Raw genomic sequence first — 26,269 nt, 5'->3', positions numbered from 1 at the left:
AAACATGTTCGGGACGTGTCCGGCGTAACTGGCACGAATGGCCAACCTAGGGTGAAGTAGTCCGGAGTGATGATGTTACTGGGTCGAAGTGCTGCAAACTAAGTGCTCTTCCAACATATAATATAGTTCTTATTTTTTATCCACTTAAAAATCATCACATTTTATTTTGTGGCACCACACTTAAGAAATTAATGGGGTTAGGCTAAATGCTAACGCATTCATGAAATGTAAAAAATGCCAAATACAAGGCATAAAATATATTTAGGAGGTGATATTCTCATCCAGTAATCATGTGAAGCTTTAAATACCTTTAGGACATCACGGTTAATGTTATTTTCCTAATTTACAGGTTTAGATCCATATATTTTCAAATGATTTATGACATTGACAAAACATGACTTAACATGAAAAATAGTGATTTAACATTTGCCAGTTTTCTTTCGCAACTAAAAAATACTTATATAATAAAATACACAGCGGGTAAGTATTGACCACGTCACCATTTTTGTCAGTTGTTTTAAGTTAAAGTAACATATATATGAAGTGTTTGGTCCCAAAACGCAATAAATCCATTTTGACTAATTTGGGGAAAAATTGGTTTTCTATACCAAGAAAGTGACAAGATGAAAACCACTATTTTCTGTTACAAACTTTCAGATAGCATCTTAAGGTTATAAGTTATAAAACAAAAAATTCAAATCCATAACTTGATTTTCAAAGATTTATTATAAAAACTGATTCTTTTTTCTGCAAAATGCAATAAATTCATTGAATCATAGGGCTGTAACGATTAATCGTGCAAATGTGCATTTTCTCAATAAACCATTAATGACTTTAGATTGATGAGGACTTCCTACTGACCAAATGCCGTAGTATACGCACAAGCTGTGCATGAAACAAAGAATCACAGCCTTGCGATTCAGAATCGATTTCGATTTAGTCGTTACATCCCTATTGAATCAATATATAAATGTGCATTCATCTTTGCCATGTTATATTTATTTAGTTGACTAGTGGTATACACTGACAGTGATCAGCTGTAAAATGTTTTGGTCCTGCTCGATTTTTGTTGACTTCGAATAAAATAATGAAAAGTTTTTCATAAGATCCCTTGGGGTCAATGTGTTAGCATGACAGAAGCTTGATGCTGTCGTGTGAGAACAAGCAACAGCCGGCATTTTTCATTCGTCCCGAGTGCCTCTCACGTAAATTATTTGTTTTTGATGGCTTGTGTTTCTGCCCCGCCACAGAAAACCACCACAGGTTTATCAATGCCATCAAAATTACTATTTTGTTTATGTTTGTTTGTTGTTCACGAAGTACAAAGTATATGAGGAAAATTTACTGTTTAATACCTTTTTTTTAAATGACGTTTATTGCGTTTCGGAACCAAACTCTATGTATATGTATTTGTTAATTTGACAAAATTCTGTGTATTTTTTACAGTGTTGGTAATGTCACACTATTTTATATGCCATCAGTTGAGACGGAACCAGCTGTTATTATTTGCACTGACAAGGGACAGGATTGCCTTTTATTACTGACTGTCTTGGCTTTCCATGCCTTTTCCACCTCCTTTTCTACAGGGTACGGAGCCCGTCTCATGACATGCTAAAACTTTTTTTTTTTTAATCGTGGCCACGTTTTAGTAATTCGTTCCCTCATTTAAGCTAAATCGTGCCCACGTTTTAATAATTCGTTCCCTCGTTTAAGCTAAACCGTGCCCACGTTTTAATAATTCGTTCCCTCGTTTAAGCTAAACCGTGCCCATGTTTTAGTAATTCGTTCCCTTGTTTAAGCTAAATCGTGCACAAGTTTTATTAACTCGTTCCCTCAATTAAGTTAAATCGTGGCCACGTTTTAAGAATTAGTGCCCAGAATTTCATTTAAACCATCGGGACATTAACACAATGCTAACACATCTATTAAAAGATCAAATTCACTATAGACATTATTAATGACCCATATAAATGCAGTTTTATAAATTACTGCCAAGAATTTCATTAAAATCATCGGATTAGTGGTGCTTATCGCAGCTCAATGCATTAATTCATTGCTATTAAGAATAAAATTCAAACACCTTATGGCTCGTACAGTTTTATTTACTGCTTCCCAGAATTTCATAAAAAACATTGGGACATAAGGTGAGCTAACGCATTGATACAGTGCTATATAAGGATCAAGGCCCGGTTGCATAAAGCACCTTAAGTGTAATTTTCCCTTAAGTTCACCCTTATGTTTCCCTTAAACTTAAGGGTGTTGCAGGAAAACCCTTAAGTTTTTTCTGTTGCGTCTCCATGGCAACAATAGTATTTTATAACAACAAACCTGGGTCGCTGTCATGAAACACTTAACGATTACCCTTACCTAAGAGAACCGTTTAAGGGATTATAAAAACTCTTTAATTATTATCTTACAGTAGTTAAGGGGAATTTACACCTTAAGTGTCATACTTAAGGGAAAAACTTAAGGTGCTTTATGCAACCGGGCCCAAATTCATACATCTTGGGTCTTAAACCGTTTTATTCATTCCTGTCCGGAATAATAAAAAAAAACATTGGGACATTAACGTGACGCTTAATGCATAAATACAGTGCTATTTAAAGATCAAGTTTACTATACACCTTATTAATGAGTCATACTTCATATACAGTTTTATTAATTTGTGTGCAGAATAGCCCGGAACAAAAAAAATGTCTATAGTGAATTTGATCTTTTAATAGATGTGTTAGCATTGTGTTAATTCCCGATGGTTTAAATGAAATTCTGGGCACTAAATAATAAAACGTTGCCACGATTTAACTTAATCGAGGGAACGAGTTAATAAAACATGGGCACGATTAAGCTTAAACAAGGGAACAAATTACTAAAACGTGGCCACAATTTTATAATTCGTGGGAACAAATTCCTAATTCGTGGCCACGATTAAAAAAATTTTTTTTTTACAATGTCATGAGACGGGCTCCGTAGGGATCCAATACTTTTGAATGTGTCATTTTACATGCACTCTAAAAAACAAACGGTGCTATATAGCACCAAAACAGTTGCTTTGGATCGTAACGATAGAAGAACCATTTTTAGTGCCATATAGCACCGGTGAAGAACCAGTGAAGCACCAGTGAAGCACCAGTGAAGCACCATATAGTGCTATGTAGAACCATATGTGGTGCTATATGGCCCCTATATGGTTCTACACTGGTGCTTCACTGGTGCTTCACTGGTGCTTCACTGGTTCTTCACCGGTGCTATATGGCACTAAATGGTTCTTCTATCGTTACGATCCAAAGCAATTGTTTTGGTGCTATATAGCACCGTTTGTTTTTTTAGAGTGTGATAACGCATAACTTAATGTATGGACATCTATGGTGTGATTAATTTGCATGAGTGGATTGCATGGGTTGTTACCAACATCTGGTGAACATTTCATGTCAATAGCACCTTAGAAATATATCTACCCTCCTCCCAAAAAAGGTGACGTATTCTTTACTTATTTTTAATACTTAACAGTTTTGTCATGCTCCGATATTTCATACAAAAGTTGAATATTATGTAAAATCGGAAAGAATATCATCATAAACATTGTGGTTTATCTGGCAAAAGTGTTCGGATTCAACTTCTGCCTTTAACTGCTTCATAATTTGTTTGGTAAACACGAGCGATCATTAACAGTGGGTATAACTCTTTCCAGCCCAGCTCAGCAGTTCTATTATGCACTGCAGTGACACAAATCTACAGAAGACCTTCAGTTATAATACATTCTGACAAGCAGTCGGTAGGAATGAATAACAGATAGAGCCAACGAGCTAGTAATTTTACTGCCAAGCACAAGCAAGTGGAACGACTCCGTGGGTAAGAGCTAAAAGCGTTTGAAACTGGAAATAGAATCATGTGGGTCACTTCAGGACAGATCATTTGTTGCCAGGCTGTGGTGGCTCTTCTGAATCATGCCAGGAACTCAACAGGATGATATCTCAGTACAGCTAGTGCAATATCACACACTTGTACACAGAGAACAGGCACGATCTGTCACAACGTGTGCCTTGTTGTTACTCAGTGTCAGAAATCTCACTTACAGTACATCTAGCATTGCTACTGGATAGACAAAGGCGACATCGAAATGAACAAAGAGTTTCAAAAAGAGTTAATCCACGCTGGCTGGTAATTTTTTTAGGAGTTACTACAAAGTACAATTTTGAAAACGTAATGTAGGAAGAAGCAAAACTAACATCTAAATACAAAAGTAATGCTAGGTCTCTGGATTTTTTTACTAGTATATGATGCAAAACAACAAAGTACAATTATGTAATGACAAAACCATGAAGTAATATATTTATCAAATAAGAAAAGCGAACTTAAAGGGGTAGTTCACCCAAAAAATTTAAATTATGTCATCATTTACTCACCCTCAGTGGCGCTCGTGACTGCTCTTCTGAGGGACGCAAATTCAAATTATGTGTTCAGAGTGTCATGTGTGTTACTTGTGTTTTCAAAATATGTGTTAGTTGCATCATGTGAACCATCTGCATCACGTGTTTTGTCAAAATAAGTGCTTGTTGCACACGCATCAAAACCGTTTATGATAAAAGAGACGCTCACGTTCGCAAAATACACGCAAGACACTCAGTAAGCTCTGATTATGCATGAGATTATGCGAGTATTTGGCAAACGCGAGCGTCTTTTCTGTCATAAACCCTTTATGCGAACACACCAAACGCGGGGCATCGCGTTACTTGCTCTAGATTACTTGCGGGATTTAACTTTGTGTCATGCAAATTTTTGCTCGAGTAGAATATTTTCAACTTGGGCGAAGACACGTTTGAGGTGAATAATGCGTGTTTTTGCGGCAAACACGCTGCCTATATGGCGTCATTCGCATCGAGGACGCATCTGATCGCATCTTTACATTGACTTTGTATGTAATCTACTCACGCAAATCATTGAACTCGCTTCTGGTGTGAACCCACAGTTAGACACATCTACAGGCACTTACGCCGGATTTCCACTGACTGCCGAGCGGCTGCAGATCTGCTCCGCTGCGTTACGGCTCCGCACTCGGCCGTCCGTCAATACCCACCAGTTCCGGATTGGTTGCAGAGCGGCTGCGTGCTGAAGTGACGAGGACCCATGAGGTCTCGCAAATTCACGTGATGATCGCGCGATACCTAGTTATGTCTCCGCCAATTATGACTTGAATTATGACGTTTTAACAAACCAGCCCAGATCACAACACGAGATCTCGCGTAGACAGAGCAGTACATCAAATCCATCCAAAATTCAAAAATTAAGAAAGCTGCTAAAACCATTTATTTATGTTCTGTCTTTAATGTATTTATTATACCATATACTTTATCATTTAACTACCCATAGCTCTGTTCTTGTCTATTATTTGTTTTTTCTATATTAATGACTTTGTAATGTTTGTATTGCAAAGATTTAACAAAGGGAAAAAAACACGAGATCTCGCGAATTCAGGTATGATCACGCGATAAAGTCATGGCTCCGCCCTGCGGAGCTGTCCGGCATCCGTCAAAAATAGAAGCTCTGCGTATTTGTGCTGGAGGGCTGCGGATGGCCGGAGCTGTGACGGATTCGGAGCGCAGTCAGTGGAAATACACACATTGACTTGAATGGAAACCGATTGACTCCGCCGCCGTTCCGCAACGGATCCGCAGCCGTTCCGCAGTCGGTGGAAATCCGGGGTTATTTTGACAAGACACGTGATGCACATAGGTTCACTCAACGCGCCAAACACATATTTTGAAATTACGCACCACACACATGACGGGCTACATACATGTTGTGATGAACTTCGCATCGTGCGCCCTTGCGAAAAAGTCACCGGCTGCCACTGCTCACCTTCAAATCTTTATAATTTATTTTGATCTACTACACAAACGAAAGTATTTTTCTTTCCTATGAAAGTCAATGGTGCTTCTGTTTCCTTCTTGAATACAAATATCTTCCTTTGTGTTCAGCAAAACAAAGAGAGTAAACAGGTTTGTATGAACTTCAGGATGAGTAAATCATTTTTGGGTGAACTATCCCTATAATAAAATAATGCAACATGCAGTTTTACAAGTTTTTCTTGGGCAAAATGCTTATTAAAATTGTGAACTACATTTGTTAAACTTAATAAAGTTGTTGAATTATTTCCCTATTCAAATCAGCACACGATTTCACATCCTGGGGCCGCGGCGAACCTTTTAATTCCCATGATTCTGAACATCCCGATTTACATCTTACTACGCTGTTTCCAATAGTAAGGACTTGCCCCAATGTAAACAATTTGTTTGCAAAGTTTAAAGTCACAAAGTTTGTTTTGGTTTCAGTTTGCCTTTGGTGATTGAATGCTGGCCTATTGAACGTCACTTATTCAAAGCAGATTGATACAAATAAGTTTTATTAAAAGTCTTCTTATGCTTTGTCTTTCAGTAACAACATCCAAGAGACCACAATGACTCCCTCACAACAATGCACAGAGTCGTTCCCATTGTGCATTATTCTTAACTCGAAGGCAGTCATTTGAGGTCAGGCTGTTTTTGAGGGCACATTTATATCTGTGCATCTGTCCACTATGCACTGAAGGTAGCAGCTACATTGCTTTGCTTCACAGGGAACGCGAGGTCTCTTAATAAAGCACAATTTGTGCCAGGCCAGACAACCCTTATGGTGAAACAGCATGAGTAATATTTATTCAAATCATTTCAGAATGACATTTCAAAATGGTAATGATATTTCGCTTTCTGCTGCTTTCCCTTGAATAATAACAGCCACAGTCAGATTTGCATGCACAAGTTTATTGGGGTAATGCTTTGGCTTAGGCCACGGCCTCGTGTATGGAGAGTACATGCAGTCTTTTACCTTCTACATTTAGGGATGAGCGAATAAGGCGCATACCATTACAGCTCAATTGGCCTTGTGTAATAAGAGCCACTCATGTATTTTTGGCCCGAGCATCTACATTAGTAAGCACCCACGTCTAGACTTTAGCAAAATATATGAGTACAACTCGCCCACTTTATAATACAATAAGGACTGGCGGAGGTCATGTTGGTGCACCAATGGCATGGATGGACACTGTATTTAATGACACGCAAATGCATTATGTTATATTAAATGTACAGATGTTTTAAATACTAGTGTTTTATATAAATTTATATAAAGTTACATTTTGCTGAATGTTCCTTACATTATGTCAGTGGTTTTCAAACTGGGGGCCACGAGATGGTGCCAGGGGGGCCCTAGTTCTATTACATTTTATGAAATACATTAATTTATCATGAATTCTGTGTAATTAAACCTAAAAAAAATAAGGCTACTAACCAAAAGCACTACTTTTTTGTATAATTTAATGTTTTTTATTAAAATGTTGAGTTTTAGAATAGTTTTTTGTCACAAATTTTCTTTTGGGGGCCGCGAAAGAATGCACCGTACACAAGGGGTGCCACACGCTGAAAAAGTTTGGGAACCACTGCATTATGTAGTATTTATATTATATTACTTCCTGTTTAGACTTCTTTTATCACTATGTGTGTGCAAAGAAACCCATGATGTTTGCATTGCTAATGCAATCTCTACCAGTTGAGCTACAGGAATGGAGACCTTATCAGTTTTGTTTTGGGGTAACAACATCCAGGCTTTTAGGATAACAATACTAGAGTTAGTTTTGACTGACTAGCACTTCATTGGTTGATGTGTGCACAGGATGTGTGCATTGACAGATCTGAGCAGACACACATGCCCTGAGGCTGGCAGGAAATGCTGGCCATTGGTCAGGGTCAAATCCTAGTGACATCATCACATACGAGGCTACGTGTCAAAACAAGTGGGTTGTGTTCTCGTTGACCTCCTTACTTTGGGCAGATGCGACTATTTCAAATATTTATTTCAGGGTTGTCTCCTAATGGGAAAGGAAGAGATTGGAAATATCGGCATTGTAATTTCATATTTTCCCAGATATGTACATCTGGCATTCGGGGAGATGAATGAAGTGTATACATTGGCTTGTGTGTGATCTGAGTATGTGTCTAACCAGAGCTCAGCTGCGGTAGATGACAATAACTGACTCCCAGCAGGCGTGAGAAAAACAGGAAGAGGTTCCGGACGGCAGAGGAGGATTTAGGGTCCGTGCTTCACAACAGGAAGTTCAGCGGAAGCAGACAGTTTTGTCAATCTCCTTGTTTTGATGAGGTCACTCGGTTTGAACGAGTTTGTCTCTGTCAGGACAATGATCATTGTGGCTTCTGGATATCGACATCTGTATGACAAACAATGGGTCATTTACAGAATTGTTAACAGACAAAACATTTTTCAAAGTCAAAAAATGTTTTTTATTGTCAAGTACAATTTAAAAAATGTATTCAATGTTTCCGTGCAAACTATAGACAAAACAGAATACAATAAGCAGCACTGCTAAGGAGTATTGTCCTTTCACCAAAAAAAACCCCTTACGTTTAAAGATAACCTGTTAATTGTTAAAAAATTGTCAAAATATGTAACCCATCTGTCACTGGGGCCGTATTCTTTCAAAAAAAGTACGATTTTGTACCTAAAGAGTTCATATTATCAACTCAAAAGCACATATTAGTATCTTAAGGGTACTTATTGGTACCAAATGTACTATATATCTGTACTACTTAATGGTTTATATTAGAACCTTTGTAAAAGGTACTGCCACAGTGACAGCTGGGGTACATATTTTGATTTTTTTTTCAGTATAACTTAATATGCTAAGCAACTTTAACTAGATGCCACTAGCTTTCAATACACTTAGAACTGCCTCTTCCAGTATGTCGGCATGCATAAATTGCACATTTGGTTTTTGGTTGAAATTTTGCATTGTCTGTATTAATTTAGTTTGTTTCTTGTTGTCTTTTAGTGTGAAGTGCACAAGTGTAAGAAAATGTAAGTTTACAAAACAAATGTATTGTTTTTAATATTAGATCAATATTAGATTGTAAAACCTACTTTTTTGTAGGTGTTACCAATTGAATTAAGTTTTTAAGTATATTGTAAAACAAATCCTTGTTACACTTAAATGTTTAAGTTCAAACAACTTGAATAAGTTATTTCACATTTTTTTACTATTTAGAAGTTGCTTTAATTTAAATTATAAAAATAAAGTTCTAACAACTTAAGCCCATTCAACCTTTTTATTATTTACACCTTTTTTATGTATACACTGAAAAAAACAACTTGTAAAATTTACTTTAAAAAATCCTCGTAACAATTTGCACGAACTTTTTTTAAGTAAAATTTACTGCTTTTTTATAAGTAAAACTTACCTACTAAAATCAAATAAAATTTACTTAAAATTGCATAATAAAACATATGTTAAATAATTAATTAAATGTTACTTAATTATTTTATTTAGAAGTTAGATTTATTTTAATCGTTTAGGTAAAGTCTATTAGGTTTTGTTTGAAAATTGAAGCATTGCTGTCCTAATAATATTAAATAAATCGTATTTTCTGTTTGTTATTTTCTTTACATATTTCTATGGACCTAGTTATTTTTCGTGTTATAAATGGCATTATAACACAAAATTCATGACTGACAACAAGTCAGTCATTGAATAAACTTGATTCTGAACAGAAACGCACACAAACTGTGTTTCTGACATGCATTATTAGCACTGTGGAGAGAATTACAATACAATGTTCTGAACAGGGTTCATGTAAAGAAACACTGATCACCTGAACGGTGACTTCACAAAATTATTATTTACAACAAAACAATATCAATAATATAAGAGCTTAAACCTTTATGACATTTTGCTAACAAATATTTAAGTAGTTAAAGTTCTTATCAGTTCTTATTATGTGATAAAGCTTAAAAAATAAAAATATTCAGGCGCAAAGAATTGTGGGTATTCCTTACAACATGTGCAAATAAATGTAAGTAAATTTTACTTAGATTTTTTTATTAAATGGATTTAAAATTTACTTAATTATTTTAGGACTATGTGCAATGACTATAAAACAGTTAAATAATACAAGAGAATATCTAATAAGACTTACTATTCCCATACAGTTCATTTTTTACATGAATTAATTGTGTATTTATCATCATTTTACTTAGGAAAATCTAGTTATCAATAAATGTTAATATTATTATGTAGAAATTATGAGAGTTAATCTAATAAATATTACTACACCAAAAAGTTCGTTTTTTCAGTGTACCAACTCCTCACTGGTCAAGATAGTTGAAATGACTTGAATAGGTCAAGTTGTTTAAACATAAAAATTTAAGTGCATCAAGGATATTTTACAGTGTAGAGCAGCTTTCACTTTCTATAGTGACACTTCTTTGAAATGCTACACTTTGTTTATTGCTTAACATATTTTTCACGGAAACAGTTAGGGTGGGGCATATTGTGGCTCTCCCCCTTTTTAAAATAGCCAATAGCGTTTAGTTGGTACAGTAGTGCCTAAAAATTCGATTTTTTTGTACTTCAATTTTCTCACTTTAAGTGAAAAATTTAAGCTGAAATTTTTTAATAAATGTAAAAATAATTTTAAAAGTTTACATTTATGCAAATGAGCAGTGATGTAATATTGATTAATTAATGTTTAAATAATAAAAAATCACTCTAAAATTTTCACCTAAAGTAAGAAAATTTAAGTTTTCAAAACAAATTTATTGTTTTTAATTTTAGATCAATATTAGATTGTAAAACTTATTTTTTTAATCTATAATGACCGTGCACTTCTTTGAAATGTGACACTTTGTTTATTACTTAACATATTCTTCACTGAAACAGTTAGGGTGGGCATATTAAGTGGCTCTCCCCCTTTTTAAAATAGCCAATAGAGTTTAGTTGGTAGTGCCTAAAAATGTGATTTTTTTAAAACTAAAATTTTCTCACTTTAAGTGAAAATTTTAAGCTGAAATGTTTTAATTAATGTAAAAATAATAAAAAAGTTTACATTTATGCAAATGAGCAGTGATGTAATATTGATTTAATTCATTTATAAATAATAAAAAATCACTTTTTTATTGAAATGTGACACTTTGTTTATTACTTAACATATTCTTCACTGAAACAGGTGCGGGCATATTAAGTGGCTCTCCCCCTTATTAAAATAGCCAATAGAGTTTAGTTGGTAGTGCCTAAAAATTTGATTTTTTTTTAAACTTACATTTTCTCACTAAGTGAAATTTTTAAGCTGAAATGTTTTAATAAATGTAAAAATAATTTTAAAAAGTTTACATTTATGCAAATGAGCAGTGATGTAATATTGAGTTAATTCATTTTTAAATAATACAAAATCACTTTAAATTTTTCACTTAATGTAAGAAAATGTAAGTTTTCAAAACAAATTTATATAGTTTTTAATTTTAGATCAATATTAGATTGTCAAACTTAATTTTAGTGACCGTGCACTTAAAAGTGCTTTGAAATGCGACACTTTGTTTATTGCTTAACATATTTTTCACTGAAACAGTTAGGGTGGGGCATGATAACTGGCCCTCCCCTATTAAAATAGTCAATAGAGTTTAGTTACCTCATTGAATCTGAATGAGAAACTGCAGAAAGATGTCAAGCTGATCTGTATTGGTGTGAGAGACTGTAAGTTTTAAACGCTTATATCTTTCAAATGCGAATTTTGTACATGCTTTGGGGCACACTTATAGATAACATATTCACACTAATAGCAGTCCAATATTACATTTTTTTGGGGGGGGGGGCACTAAACATTTTCCCTCTGTGTTTATTTGCATCAGAATAAATGCTGAATACTTATGTGATGTTAGCTCGCGTGTAGTGGGGCTACTGACACAGAAGGGATAAAAGTAGGGAAGTAGGTCATATACTAAATAAAGCTCATGTTAATGACATGGGCTGAATAGGTCACACAGTTGCTCGGTCATCTCAGGTTCTGCTATACTTACTCTAAACTTTACACCTATTTACTCCTCAGATTTAGTTACATGACCATAAAGTGAATATTTAACATTGACAGTTTTATGTGTTAGGAGTTTTAATAAAATAATACTCTTTACAGAATGGCCTTGTAGTATTAAATACATTAGAAATGTAAAATAATTGAATATCTGCCACTATTTGTTCTTGTAGTTCAATGCACTGTGAGTCGCTTTGGATAAAACCATCTGCCAAACATCTGTACTGTGACTCTAATGGCTGGAGCTACGCTAGGAATTGGTTTTGTTGTTATATACTATTTTTAGACATTCAATACCTGATTTTATGGTCTCGCTCATTTCAAATGTGCCAGAAAGTTGTTCAGTCAGCTATCATGGGACACAGGTGGGGGTGGGAGTTGGGTCTCCATTTGACATGAATGATTCTGACTGTAACACAATGCAGCGCATAAGTGAAGGGTGGTTGTTAAGGAATTTGCTTCATTCAGGTTTGTCTTTTGACATACATAAGGTGGCAATTACCGTAGTTTGGGGGGGCCTCCAGAAAACACTTTATATGCATGGCTTTTTCACATATAAATGACACAGCCATCAAGTTTACATTTACATTTATGCATTTGACAGAGCTTTTATCAAGAGTAACTTACAGTGCATTTTATCAGTATGCATTGTATGCGTGTTCCTCGGGAATTAAACCCAAAATCTTTTACTCTTGTAATGCTTTATCGAACTAAGCCCTCAATTCTGAGAAAAACTACAACGATTGGAGACTACAGTTCCAGAATCATTGAATTTATTGGCACGATTTTACCTTCGAAACTTTGACATCTCAGTTTAGTGATGCTAAATCACATAAAAGTACACACTGCACCTTTAAAAATGTGCACTGTGCAAACAGACTAAAAAAAGGTTTGAGGTAAACATACAAAATTTATGACTCCGATTTGTCAGATTTTATTGGTGATTTGACATGTTATTGAAACATATGCATAGCAAACAGTTGGAGAGATATCACATTTCCCCTATTCCAGTAGATACATGCTGAACTTGCACGACTGGAAATAGCTGCACAGGGGCGGTACCAAGATGGCCGCCAAATAAACGGACCTGCTTTATAAAGGACTATGATTTACGACAGACAGATCCCTTGGGGAAGCAAAGAGTCAAGTGTCATGCTCAAGTGCACAATGGTGATAGTTCATAGATCACCTCTTAAACGTATACACCCTTGTTTCCATAAGCCCAGATTCACACACACACCAGTCTTATATGAGTTTAACTCGCTCGTTCTTTGTTTACCATCTCTTGACATGCAGTAAAACAGACACATTGGCACCGTGTGCCAGTATTTCACAGCTGGCTCTGAATGTGCTGAGAGAGAGAACAAGCTCTTCTGACTCAGCCTGGCACTGGCGGTCTCTGAATGGCACTGAATGAGAGACATGAACTCGCTCACCCATCTATAGCGCCGCACAATGATCTGTATCCCTTAGACAGGCCCATCAATCTGCCGATAGCAGAGCGTATGAGGATTTATGCCTCGCTGCCCGGTCCACATATGCTGCGGCGATAGATCAAGATGGGGGATTACTGTTAAATAACCTGCCATATCAAACGGGCTAAGAGCTGCGGGGCAGGAAGGAAGTGACATGCAATCCGTTGACAATACTGTTGAATTATAATCAGATTTTATGGGAACATATCGACCTACTACACTGATGCTTGAACTACCGGAGGGGAGTTGATTTTAATGAACTCGTTGTCGAAACCTTTATGAGAGAAGTTTCTCAACTAATGGCTCTGGGCTGGATGTAAACGTGTGGGGAGTTTTACAGTTTCTTCACTATCTTGGTACTGATAAGAAATTGTGTGATTTGCCAGGAGCTCTCTCTATGGAAATATTATCCAATCTGTGTTTCAAACGAAACATTTAGAATAAAAGGGAAATGTTGAGTTTATTGTGTTGAGATGAAGCTACCGCACCTGCAGTGTTATGCCACCTGCATCCACAATGTTCACACAAACACATCTGGCTATGAGGTGAAGCCATTTCTGTGAGAGATTTTTGGTCACAACAGTCATTGTTGGTGATGCAATGTGGGCATGTCCAACCACTATGTTTACATTTATGCAAATGAGCAGTGATGTAATATTGATCTGGAATACAAGAGCATTTTAATATATATAAAATTAAACACTTAAGCTTTATTATTGCTGCTTATCCTACAGATTTTATGGTATATAATCTTTTAAATGTATAATGTAATTCCTTGTTGCACTTACATTTTTAAGTTTAATCAATTTAAAATTTAAAAATAAATTTTTTGACTAGTGAGGAGTTGATATAAATTATAAAAATAAAGTTGAAATAACTTAACCCTTATATTATGTTTCGGGTCAATTTGACCCATTTTGATTTTTAAGCTGTCGGAAAAAAAACAGTTAACCTGTGATTTTATTCTTGACACACTGATATGTTTTAAAGTGTACACAAAAAATTTTGTAACGATTTTGATGTTCGTGGCTCAATTTGACCCAACTGTAAAGACTTAAATTTAGATTTGAATACATGTCTTCTGTATGTTGCTAAATTAGTGTTGTACTATCCTGAAATTTGGTAAATATGCTTCTCCTCACTCTTTTCAGTACTGATAAATACTTGGCACAGATGGTAAAAGTGACCTATCATTATTTATTATGTATATGAAATACTACTTAAGTTATCTTTTTCTTCCAGATATTTTTGCGTGCAAAGTGAGTATACACTGATGTGCTTTTTTAAACTCAAATTATGCTTTTTTACGATTTTGATGTTCGTGGGTCCATTTGACCCATATTTCTTTGTTCAAATGCAACTCTATAGACACAAATTATTAAATATATTTATTCCATATATCTTGGTGTTTTACTACCCTGGAAAGGAAAAAGTGAGCTTTTCCTCACTATTTTCAGAACTTAACCCTTATATTATGTTCCAGGTCAATTTGACCCATTTAGATTTTTAAGCTGTTGGAAAAACCAGTTAACCTGTGATTTTATTCTTAAAATTTTGTGACTTTTCCCTAATTTTTAACCATGAACATGCATGCAAAGTTAGAATACACTGATATGTGTTGAAGTGTACACAAATAATTTTGTAACGATTTTGATGTTCGCGGGTTAATTTGACCCAAATTTTTTTGTTCCAAAGCAACTGTACAGACCCAAATTAAATATCTGTCTTCAGTGTATGTTACTAAATTGGTGTTTTACGATTCTGAAATGCCATAAAAAATGCTTCTCCTTTTCAGTACTTAATTTCATTTCACATCAATATTAAATTGTTTATGATGTTTTAAACATGCATGTGTAAAAAAAAATGAAAAAGAAACCATGTAATAAAAAAAGTTTATTGTCAATTTTTTTTAAACAAACATGTTGAAAATTGTGCATTTCTAGAATTGCATTAAATGTAGATGGGGTCGATTTGAACTGCTCCATCAAAATCGTCACAAAAATCGAACACAATACAAAGGTTAAGCTAATTCAACTTTAATTTTTATAATTTATAGCAAATCCTCACTAGTCAAGAAAGTTAAAATTACTTGTAAATTCAAGTTGATTCAAATGTAAAGTGCAACAAGGAATTTTTTATTGTATACCCTCAAAAATGTCCAACTCATTTTAACCCAAGGCTGGGTAAAATATGGACAAACCCACCTGTTGAGGTAAATTAACATAAAAAATGCTCATATTTGACCCAACCACACTGTAAAAAATATGCAGCATTTTTTTCAAATCAACATATATTTTTATGTTACTTAAAAAAAAAATAAGTTAAACAATTTCAACTTGATTTTATAAGTTATGTCAACTTTCACAAACCAAAACTTGAATTGACTTGCAAAACCAAGTTGTTTTAACTCCATGCTGCATTTCTTTTACAGTGCAGGTTGAAACAACCCAGAATTTATATGTATAATGTGGACATATGCAGCAAATTTACATTTTATAGTGTCACCCAAAATAAGATTGTCACTGATTTTTTTTGTCAAGATAAATATTTACATTTTTTTTTTTCGCTGTAGCTCAATTAGTAGACCAGCACTAGTAACAGAAAGGTCATGCGGGTTCAATTCCAGTATCACAAATACTGATAAACAACATATAGCTTGCACTGTATGTCGCTTAAAGCATCTCCTAAATGCATAAGATGACATTATATTAAGAATTAACAAAGTATTAACAACAAAAGTTTAAATAAATTCAGTGTAGTTAGTAGTAACTTGAAGTGCAACAACTTTTCCAAAAAGGTATATTGAGTGTATCTTAACTACTTTGAATTACAAGAACCTTGGCAACCGACTGTTTTAAATTAGTTTCTCCAAAACTGCTTAGCACTCCAGGCTGGGACATGTACACACATTTACACCCCCCGACCCAACCACCCTCATCTTTCCGTTTATTCCAAGAAACCCGCATAATCTCCAACTCAAGTCCTAAACGACAGCTCTTCCTCTCTTCTCCATCAGAATGACCTCATGCCGGAAACTAAGCACTCTGGCACCCTGAGAGAGAAGAGACCTTTTGTTCCCGCACACAGTGGGCCTCTCAACAATCACCCAGGAATTTTTCTCACCCAGACAGGCAACAGATGAAAGGGGCGGAAGGAAAGGCTGGAGAGATGGTGAAGAGTTATTGCACCAATAAGCAACCTTGGACATCACCAACAATCACTCTGTGTTGTGGCATTTGCTCAGACATTCAGGTAACTGATGTTAAGTTATCGCTATAAAAATCTGACATGTCAAAAAAATAAAAAGAGAGTCAGTACGGACATCTCCAATAAACAATCAACACCGTAGGGCATTTTATGGAGGTCTGTTTCCCATAAGCTGGGCCGGAGTTCAGGCAAAGCTCCAGTAATTCTCCTCACCATCCAGTCGCTAACAAAGGTTTCTCTGAGGTAGCAACGATGACCTCACTCACTTACATAGTGGGTGTCGGGGTCCATTTTGAAATGCCCTTTTCACATGGTGTGTTTTCTTAAATCTTTGGGCTCTCCGAGGGAGCCAGGCGCGAAGCCACCTCCTTGGAGCCAAAATGTCTGGCAAGCTCCTCAGAGGAACAAGAAGCAGTCTTAAACTGACAGGTCCTGTCGAGTTTAGAAATAAAACCCTCATCCATCAAGTTCTCCGCAGTCTTGGGTATCGTCGGACAAGACTAGTGTTGTTCGCAATCAACCTTCACAACAATGTGTGGAGTGTTCCCGTCTGTTTGCTTTTATCCTCAAAGAAAGCCTCTATTTATAGGATTGATCTGAGGTAACAGAAAATGTGTATGGCTCAAACAAATGTTGCATTAAGATGACGCGGTTGGCCCGCGTTTGATATGATACAAAGTTGGTTGAGGGGCTCCAAAGATGATGGTTTTGGTCTTCTGTTTCTTCTGTTTGTGAATGAATAGCTTGACGTGATGTTTTATTGAATTACTCGGTACTTAAAATCAAGCTTTATCGGCACATATCTAATTACATTTTCAGTTATTAATTAGAATAATCCTCACTTCTCAGTGAAAAATTGCATTGCTTAGATAAACTTTATTATTGCTCATAAAACTAAAATGTTTCAACAAAATGTGACACAGTCTATGAGAACCCAGCTTAAATTATTATTTTGTGATTTTCTGTTTTCTACATGAAATCATCCTTTATAATGTTAAGAACATTGTGTGATATCACTGGCGGCTCGTGACTGCTCTTCCGAGGGGCGCAAATTCAAAATAAGTGTTCGGAGTGTCGTGTGTTGCTTGCGTTTTCAAAATATGTGTTTGTTGTGTTATGTGAACCATGTGCATCACGTGTTTTGTCAAAGTAAGTGCCTGCTGCACACGCGTCAAAACCGTTTATGATAAAAGAGACGTTCACGTTCATAAAATACACGCAAGACACTCCTTTAACAGTAAACTCTGATTACGCATGAGATTATGCGAGTATCTGGCAAACGCGAGCATCTCTTTTATCATAAACCCTTTAGACGCGTCTGCAGCAGGCACTTATTTTGAAAAAACATGTGATGTACATAGGGTCACTCGACCGCCGAACACATATTTTGAAATTACGAACCACACACATGACAGGCTACATACATGTTGTGACGAACTTCGCATCGAGCGCCCTTGAAAAATGAAGTCACCGGCCGTCACTGCAATTACCAACAAAAGCACAAAGAAAAATCATCCATAATGTAAAAAAATTTAACTCACATAGTTTTTCAATTTTATCAAACTGGTGTCTAGAAAAAACATTGTACTGTAACATGTTTTTCTTTTCTACAAGAAAGGTTGCCCATTTACTGTTCCTGTGATATGTTTATTATGGAAGCAAACCAATCATTAAGTAACTGGGACCCTCTGTGCAGTTCAACAGAGTTTCTCTTATCTGTATTAGCACTGGAGTTTAATAATCAGGTGGAAAACAATGAAGCCAATCCCAGGCCTTATTGTTAGTCTATGACACAATACCTGTGGAATCTAACAACATGGAACACAATAGAAATGAAGGGAAGGGTGCATGCCGGAGTGGAACGCTGAGACCCGTACAGTTAGAATAGAGGTGTTAGAATGATAACACCCAAACCCTTACCATAAGTTTCACTCATAATTGAATAAAAAAATCAACAACCATGGTAATGCTTTGGGTTTCATATAGAAAATTGGTTTCTGTGCTCAAAATGAGCGAGGTTGCAGTATATAATTCATTGCATTGTGCATTTGGCAGATGCTTTTATTCAAAGTGTCTTAAGCACTATTCGGACGGGATTAGTTTTCCAAACAACGTTTGAGTTTCAACGTGTCCCCCAGGACGTCTGTGATTTTATGTACCGATTCGGACAGGATTAAAATGATGCAGGCTATTCCAGAGATGGGAGTGTCTGTTTCATGCATTTGGGCGTTGCAGAAGAGCACGTGCTCTGGATACGCGTGTTTGTAATGTTTAATATTTTGCTTTAAATGTAAAATTATGAAAGAACATGTAATTTATTAATTTAATTTTAACAAATCAAAATAAAATATACAAATCCTACTAAAGTAACGTTAGCCTATGTGTTTTATATAACTGTCTGCTTATAATAAACCCAAAGAAATAATGATTAATAACAATTTATTATCTTTATTAATTAACATTACCATTCCGGAGTTGAAGAACTTTGAACGGAGTTTCTTATAACGTTACTGATATTACAGTGGCCAGTCTTAACAGTGTTTGATATTCAGCTCGTCTTGATTTAATTATTTTATTTTGCCGAATGCGAAAAAACATCCATATCTGAATGAACGGGACTCAGAAAATACAATATACGCGCATTAGTAAGACCTTACGGCAGATCACGTTGGCCAAAACACGAAATGAACCGCGTTTTCAAAAGATATTGCGGGCAAACACAGACATTTGCATCCGGACGGGATTACATTTCTCAGAGGACCTCTGAGTTCGGCGAAAAACAGTAGGTAAATTGCTCTGGAATTCTTACGGAGGTCCTCAGAGAAAAACACAGACATGGCCGATTCGGACGGGATTAAAAACACAGAGGACCTCTGAGAAGCACAATTTTCTCAGAGGTCCCCCTGTAAAACTAATCCCGTCCGAATAGGGCTTTAGAAGGTATTTGAGTTCCAAGAACATTTAAGCAACACATGTGAGATGTGACACACATGTGTTGCTAGCGCAATGCAAAGGGTATGGGTAATTTTAATGGGGTAATTTTACATGCTAACCTGACAGTTTACTTGCCAATCTAAGTGTCGTTGCACAGTACTAAAGCCTCATTCAGACCACTAGCGACTTTCTCACTGTGTGTCGCCCATCTCTTTCGATGTGGCGTTTTTAAGGCCCTGTTTACACGAGAATGCTCCAGGGTGAAAACTTAAAGGAACATGCCCACATTTTGGGAATTTAGCTTATTCACCGTATCTCCCAGAGTTAGATAAGTCCATACATACCTCTCTCATCTCCGTGCGTGTTGTAACTCTGTCTGACACAGCCCCCGCTAGCTTAGCTTAGCACAAAGACTGGAAGTGAATGGCTCCAGCTGGCATACTGCTCCCAATAAGTGACAACATAACACAAACATTTTCCTCTTTATGTGTTGTGATATGTATAGTCACACTGTGTACAAATAACAAGGTCGACACAGACATCTTTTAACCGTATACATACTGGAAACTATATTCTTAGAAAGTGAAACACTGCTACTTGGGCGGAGTGATTTGCTCGCAGCACCCGAGACGCCCCCTGGTGAGGAGCAGATACTTCAGTCAGAGTTTTTCACTTATTGGGAGGAGTTTGCTAGCTGGAGCCATTTACTTTTAGTCTTTGTGCTAAGCTAAGCTAGCGGGGGCTGCGTCAGACAGAGTTACGGCATGCACGGAGATGAGAAAGGTATGGATGGATTTACCTAACTCTGGGGGATACAGTGAATAAGCTTAATTCCCAAAATGTGGGCATATTCCTTTAAAGATATTTTATTGGATGTGCCTTTCGTTTACACAGCGCCGGCATTTTGGGGCTTAAAAATGCAAAAAAGTGAAACCACCCTCCATAGTGGAACTCTTAAAAACGCTCTACCAGCGTGTTCCCGTCTAAAGGGTAAAAACGCTCACGGTAGCTCTCGTCGCATACGCGTTTACGTCACAGGCATGCGCCAGTTCAGGAAAATAACAACAAACATGTCGGATTATTTCCATAAGTCGGACCTTCAAGTTGCCATAGCAGTTCTGAAAAATAGTTTCTAGAAAAGTCTTTCCAGCAGTTGTATGAAATATTCACAGCTAGTATTACTGATCAGAGAAGGTGCATTGATTACCTCTTTCAAACTATTCATGCACCAATTTGCGAAGGCAAAACAGACAGCTTTGGACGAGACCTGGGAGAACAAGGAAGAAGGTTGTACACAGACACGTGGACTTGGTGTTGTTGTGTATTAGTGCTTCACATTGCCACCTAGCCGCCCGGAGTTCATGCTACATCGAATATCTCACACTTTTGCATCACCATATGCACGCAGATTTCCCTCCCAAAACGCTTGTATAAACGCGGAATAAAAAGTGATAATGCAACGGCACTTTTGTGCTTTCTCTTCAGATCATTTCCGTGTAAACGTAGCCTAAATCTAGTTAGTCATAAACGAGTACCGTCCACTCCAGTAACTGACAAGAGGGACGGCTGACGTGAACTCCACTGCTTCGTTCTCATTGGTAGTCACACCCGAGATTCGCTCGACATTTGCATAAAGTTAAACTTTCTCGCGTCGCTGGACACGCCCATAAGGTCGCCAATGGTCACTTTCACTCATGTCGCCAGAAGTCGGCAGGCTTCCATTGAAATGAATGAGATTGCGTCACTTTGCTACTGCTGGTCGCTGGCTGTCTGAATGGGGCGTGAAGGTACATTCACATAATAAGCGATTTTGTCGTTGTGTGTCACTCGTCTCTTACAATGAGGTCGTTTGGAAGCGTTTCTAAATCTGGTTGTCATAAACAAATGAGTACCATCCACTCCAGTAACTGACTAGAGACGGATGATGTGAACTCTCATTGGTATTCGCTCCCGAAAGTTGGTCGTAATTTGCATAAAGTTCAACTTTTCTAAACTTTGTTGCGCGACTGGACACGCCCCATCCAGTCGCCAACGGTCACTGTCGCTCGTGTTGCCGGAAGTCACCAAGCTTCCATTGAAATTAATGAGATTGCGTCGCTCTGCTACTGCAAGTCATTGCTAGTCTGAATGCAGCTTAAGTGACATGGTGCTACTAAGTTTGAATTTACATTCATTCAAGTGAGAGAGCATTTTTTTCTATCAAACTAACTGCTCATAGTTTACATAAGTAAGGTTTATTTCTTTAGGTGTCTGTAAAACCCACCCACCAGCCAATTGGAAGTTGTTTACAGTTTTAATTATATATTTACATGTCCTTATACGTCTGTCAAGTAAAATTACATAAGTAGGCTCCACTGCATGTGGCTATTTTTCAAGCAAAATCAGTTTCATTCTGAATTACTCAACCTGTTGAATTTCGACCCCATGTGTGGAAAACGTCTCATACTTGATGCCATTTCGAAACTTATCAGCTATCCAAAAAGGCCAGTGTTTGCGAATCGAAACGCAGTGTCAGAACAGGTTAGTCTTCATTGGTATTATTGGCATTGTAACCCCACCTTTGCATAAGCATGCATTTATGCATTGAAGTCATCAATAAAACCGAGTATTACAGTATGAGGTTATTTAGGGCTTATGTAAATTATAAGAAGAGCGTAATTATAGTGGGCCACTACTGAAAGTGTCTGAATAGTGAACGATCACAGCACACTGCTGACTTTTTCTTTTCTGTCTGTGCAGTAGTGTGGTTTGTGTCTCGTGTCTCAAAATGATGGGGTGTAACATCTCTCTCTTTCTCTCTCGCTCGCTCTCTCTCGCTCGCTCTCTGTCGTTCTCTTGCTGGAACATCTAGTGCCAGCGTGTCCTCAGTTCACCTGTCTGCCGTACTGCAGCAGTCTTAAAGGGACATCGTCCCTCTGTCTCTTGCTTTGATAATGTGGTCACGCTTTCACACTACACAGTCAGAATCTTAGCTGTACTTGTTTTTAATATTAAAGCCATACTTTTTGGAAGACTTGCAGATCATAATGTATATGAAAAATATAATACTTTATTTAAATTTAAGCGTATACTATGGTTATTATAAACTTCTTAGACAATATGTTAATGCTCTCTCATTTGTAATTGGCTTTGGATAAAAGCACCCATGTTTGACTTCAGGCTGGATCCACACCGGAGCGGCCAACTTGACTGGAATTGCTTGTACTAAAAATGGGTCTATGAGGTGGCAAACTACAGTACTGAGTATATGGCTCAGTCCATTATCAGCATCAGTGGGGCAGTGGGTAGCACTGCTGACTGGTCCCCAGTTTGTGCCTCGGATGGGTAAGGAGGTCTTTACTGTATGTGTGGAGTTTGCATGTCCTCCATGTATCAGGCTAGTTTACTCCTATAGTCTAAAGACATGCAAGTTAGGTGTCCTTAGGTCCAATTTGTGTGTAGATTAACCGGTTCTTGCAATGCATATAACCAGATGCTGGAATGGTATAAATAAAGAAAAGGCTGTAGGGTTAGTACTGTACGTTTCGAGGTACGTCAGAACACAACTGTTTTTTTGTACAACTGTTACCTGGACACCAATGTTTATAGTTTAAAATGTATGAAGTATGAATATTTGTTTTACACAAACCCATCGTTTCGCCTCAAGACACCATTTGAGCTTTATGGATTACTTTTATGATGAATGTTTGTGCTTTTTGGAACTTTAAAACTTTGGAGACCATCCAATGGCATTACAAAAGAAAAAGAAGAAAAAAACACAAGTAAAAAGAAGAGCATTTGTGTGAACTATTCAGTTACATCTTCAACATGACATGACTGCAAAATGTATGGCTGTGGACTGCATGTTAAAATATGATAACATTAAAGGATGGAGAAATAAAATAGACAAAAATATTGCTTTATTAAAATAAAAAATGTAAACAATTATGTTAATATGTTTAATATACATGACTTAAATCATTCTTGCAATGTGCCTCGATTGAAATATCATTGCAATTCTAGTGTTTGGGGATATGACCTTAAGTCTCTGTCTTTGTGTTACTGGCAGCCCCGTCCTTTAGGACTCAGTGGGACATCTGCGGACTTGCGACTGGTTGAGGAAGCATGCAGTCTTTATTGTGTGTGCATGTGTGTGTGCGTCCGTGTGTGTGTGCGTGAGTGATGGGGTTGTGGAGTGAATTAACAGAGCGTCTGTGTAGCGTCTGAGCTGCATTCCCCATCACCACAAGAACCCAGTGACCTGTACACACAGCCACGCCTTTCTACTCAAACTACACGTTCACACACAGACACGTATAGACAACTGAGACTAGAGCCCTCTGTTGGAAAGACATTGCTGGTTCAATTTCACAATTATCACATTCTTTATTTCTTTGTTTGTCTATAATATATTTGTTGTTAATATTAATGAATATTTTAAATAATTATTTATTTTTACCAAAATATCCTAATTAATAAACTGAATAAGACAGTTTGGCTAGCTCATAACTTATAGTTGGCATAAATATTATTATAAATATTATTTAATATGTTTTAAATATAATAATACATGTATTATTATTATTATTATTATTATCATCATCATCATCATCATAACCAGTTTTGGTATTATTATTATTATTATTATTTGTATTATTATCATTACTATTTATATTATTATTATTATTATTATTATTATTATTATTATTATTATTATTATTATTATTATTATCATTATTATTATTATTATTATTATTATTATTATTATCATCATCATTATCATCATCATCATAACCAGTTTTGGTATTATTATTATTATCATTATTTTTATTTGTATTATTATCATTACTATTTGTATTATTATTATTATTATTATTATTATCACCATCATCATCATCATTACTATTTGTATTATTATTATTATTAGTAGTAGTATTAGTGGTGGTAGAAGCAGTAGTGATAATAATAATAGTAATGAGTAAAAAGTATAGTAAAAAGAATCTCTCTCTCTCTCTTTCTCTCTCTCTCTCTCTCTCTCCGTTCAGAAACCACAGTTTAGATGGAAAAGCGGACAAACAGAGTCTCTGTGCTTGAACAGGGCTTCTTTTCTTCAAGAAACACAAACTGTTTTCTTAGCCTCAAAGGTCCAGAACAATTTGGGTTCTAGTGGACAACAAAATCTCTATTACGTCCCCGTTTCCCCCGTCAGTCCAGCGCTGACTCACCCACACACATCCACACTTGCACCGAGCAGTTCAGGCTTGTCTATCCATCTGAAGGAAAACTTTTGAGTTTTCCAGTCACCGGACAAAGCCTCAGTGTGCGCGCACGTACAATCAATGTTGATTTTAACAAACGCCTTCAGTTTTGCGCTGGAAAATTCATGCTCGTCCGCGTGCGTGGCCATAACTGAAAGATAAGTTCCATTGCAAACCGCACGGTCGTGGAAAATAAATAGTCCCACAGGCGTGCATACATAAAGCAAGAGTGCAGCTTTGGCTCGGGCCTGCTGCTAACACAGCTAATGAATCTAACCCTGCTGGGCATTCACTCCGTTAATGTAATTACTTCATGCAGACTTCATCGAATTAGACTCAGATTTCCCTCAAATGTCCAGACGGGTGGTAAGAGAGAGTGTGTCAAACTGTCTGACATTGCATCAAAGGGTGCCACAGTTAGCAGAATTAAAGAAAATCTTCTCGACAGACTTTCATGGTTCGAACTGAAAGGTCGGGATCAAAAACTAAAAGTGCGATGGAATCATATTACCAGAGAGACAGATTGACTGTAGACATGATTTGGAATGCCACTATGATGTTGACATAATCCTGTCATTATGTCGGTTCCTATAGATCAACTGGAAATGCCAAGGTTTCCAGGGGACACGCGTACGAAAACAACAAAAGTATGCTTTGTAAGTGGTGCCAAATCCATAATTGTAATGTAAAGATGTAGCACATCAATAAAATCAATCACAAGCTGATAGCACAGGTGTGCACCTGTCTTAATACTGTCACAAATCAAACGCATACGATATGCCCTAGGGGGCACCTGGATTTGTCTTTCTAAAAATTGTTGAGGAATTTTTTTATTTATTCTTTCAATTTAGCCACTTCCACACTCTCAAAAGAAAAGGAGGTATAAAAGTTGCATATTGGTACCTCAAAGGCACATATCTGTACCAAAATAGTACATATTAAGACCTAAGGACTTGAATATTCATTTTTTAACTTGGATCAGTGAGCACACTTCAGACAATCATTCTCAACATCAGACCATGCATTTACACTCACGTAAAGGATTATTAGGGAAACCTGTTCAGTTTCTAATTAATGCAATTATCTAATCAACCAATCACATGGCAGTTGCTTCAATGCATTTAGGGGTGTGGTCCTGGTCAATCTCCTGAACTCCAAACTGAATGTCAGAATGGGAAAGAAAGTTGATTTAAGCAATTTTGAGCGTGGCTCAGTTACTGGGATTTTCACGCACAACCATTTCTAGGGTTTACAAAGAATGATGTGAAAAGGGAAAAACATCCAGTATGCATCAGTCCTGTGGGCGAAAATGCCTTGTTGATGCTAGAAGTCAGAGGAGAATGGGCCGACTGATTCAAGCTGATAGAAGAGCAACTTTGACTGAAATAACCTCTCGTTACAACCGAGGTATGCAGCAAAGCATTTGTGAAGCCACAACACGCACAACCTTGAGGCGGATGGGCTACAACAGCAGAAGACCCCACCAGGTATCACTCATCTCCACTACGAA

General features: G+C 36.7%; 1 long non-coding RNA gene across 1 annotated transcript; it reads left to right on the top strand.

Annotated features, from left to right (window-relative positions):
- Positions 1 to 11,510: 11,510 nt before the first annotated feature.
- On the top strand, positions 11,511 to 25,377 carry LOC135781838 (uncharacterized). The gene is made up of 3 exons (XR_010545275.2): positions 11,511 to 11,572; positions 16,398 to 16,633; positions 24,547 to 25,377. It is a non-coding gene; the product is annotated as an uncharacterized lncRNA (long non-coding RNA).
- Positions 25,378 to 26,269: the final 892 nt, after the last annotated feature.

This window comes from Paramisgurnus dabryanus, chromosome 23 (genome assembly GCF_030506205.2).
Source record: "Paramisgurnus dabryanus chromosome 23, PD_genome_1.1, whole genome shotgun sequence".
NCBI classification, from domain to species: Eukaryota; Metazoa; Chordata; class Actinopteri; order Cypriniformes; family Cobitidae; genus Paramisgurnus; species Paramisgurnus dabryanus.
The sequence above is the reverse complement of the archived record's forward strand: the minus strand, read 5'-3'. Positions and strand labels throughout refer to the sequence as shown.